Source organism: Physeter macrocephalus, chromosome 18, assembly GCF_002837175.3.
Source record: "Physeter macrocephalus isolate SW-GA chromosome 18, ASM283717v5, whole genome shotgun sequence".
Taxonomy (NCBI): Eukaryota; Metazoa; Chordata; class Mammalia; order Artiodactyla; family Physeteridae; genus Physeter; species Physeter macrocephalus.
This window is the reverse complement of record NC_041231.1, coordinates 19,842,455-19,844,561: the sequence shown is the minus strand read 5'-3', so window position 1 is coordinate 19,844,561 and position 2,107 is coordinate 19,842,455.

Genomic DNA, 2,107 nt, shown 5'->3' with positions numbered 1-2,107 from the left:
ATCACGATAAAATTATTGATTCTAATCCTCAGATACCCATTCATATGGCTTGATCAAATTAAAAACTCAAACCTAGGCCTTTTACTTAGAAAAGTGCCTTATTTACTGAATCCACTGGGCATCACCATCTATCTCTGCTAAGTTTCCACCTACTTTTATTTTGAAGGCAGGATGGTCTTACTTTTCTCTCTTGGGATGAGTGAAAGCTTAGATCCACCTTGAGAACATCTGACCGTAACTCAACTTTTCTGAGTCTCCAGCAAAGTTCTTGGTACAGTTCATGAGTATCAGTGGCTCTTCCAAATGGCAAGGATGATTTTTTTCCATTCATAGCTGCGCTTTATAATCTTTCCCGTACTTCTCCTATCAACAGAAGCAGGAACTGCTCCTCAATGGACCGTCTGTCTCTCGAAAAGTAGATATCAGAGGCAAGGTTTTCCCGTGGCTTATTTCCACCTGAGATTTATTCAAAAGAAGCAGAGGCAAATCATTACTAGTGCAATGGCTGTATCTTATTAACACACGGCACTAGGATATTGTTATTATCGGGTTCAAATTATCAATATAAGTTGTTACTTTTGCTTTTTTTGTCATAGAATTTGCTAAACAGTTTATCTTTCTTCTCGCTCTCCCTTCTCTCTTTCTTTCTTTCAAAAAACTCAGTAATTGAAAATCGAATTGTAGAAACTGTTGTAAATGCTAGGAAGCATCCCAACATTTGTCCGTAAAGAATTCCAGTTTATAAAATGTATTGCAAGCTACTCTGTCAACCTGTGCAGGATTTTATTTCTTGAAACCTAAGCTGAGAATTTGGTAGCAAAGATCTTTCGCAAAAGGCACTGTTCTCTGACTGTAGAAAGTAGCCAGAATGTGGGGAGAAAACAAAATTAGAGGGTAAAAGTAGAGGGCCTGGGGCACCACTTAGAGGCATGGTGCTTTATAATACATTTATCCATGTATTTCCTAGTGTGTTTCTTCCTAATGAGACATTGTGGTAACCAGGGTCCCAAGTCTAAGAAAGGTTAGACTGTTTATCTTCATTATCACAAGTCCTGGGGAACTTAATGAGCCTCAAGACACACGCTGAATGGTTTCTGTCCTACATAATCAAGTGTGCTATACTTCCAACAAAGATAAAAACCTCAGGATATACTTTTAAGATATTTCTGTGAATGCATACCATACTTTCAGAGGGTTGATTAAGCTTGGTACTATCACTCTTCTCTGAAAATGTAACATCATTTCTGATAAGAGTTCAGTTTGTCCAATCCAAAAAGGAAGAATCCATTTTATTTTAAATTGAGCAATGACTTATGAAATCATGTTTTACAAGCTGAAACTAAGTTCATTATTTTTATCTTAATAATAATCATGAGCTGTCTCTCTTTTGAACTGTGAAGATGATAAGACCAAGGTATGATCAGTCACTAGTACAATTTGAATGTGTTTTCCCTCTAATGATGGTGAGTTCATTGAGATCCACTCCTCAGTATTTGCTTGTTTCTTTTTGTGTACAACTAACTGTACATGTGTTAGATTGCTGACTCTGGTGAAGTTGAAATCTGAGACTTGAACTGAAGTTAAATGAGCTTCAGCCTGTAACCCCTTCATGGCGGGTATCACAGACAGATTTTTGCCACATGCTAAAACCCATTTAGTAATTTCGTTATTCATAAACATTCTTCTCAGGTGGGCAAAGAGGATGGGTTGACTGGTGCTCCCAGTGAGTATGTAGATTTTGAGATGATCGTTGTGTCTCAGTATTCCAGGCTAAATAAAATTGTCAAGTTGTTGCCGATAAATGCTGTGTCAAAAACCCTTAAAAATAGGAGCATCTGCTTTTTTATCCGTACATCCAAGACATCTATCCATCCACCTACCTACACACCCACTCATCCATCCATTCATTCATTAATAGAGCACACATGAATTGAGTCTTCACTGTTATGCCAACCATATGTCAAGCACAGGTCTAAGTACTGAGGCTAAAATAGTACATAAGCATAGGGATCTTGCCTTCCTGGAACTTGCAGATTTGTGGGAGAGACAGATTGGTATATGTAAATAAGCAATTAAAATACATTATTGTATGCAGAGAGATAAAGGT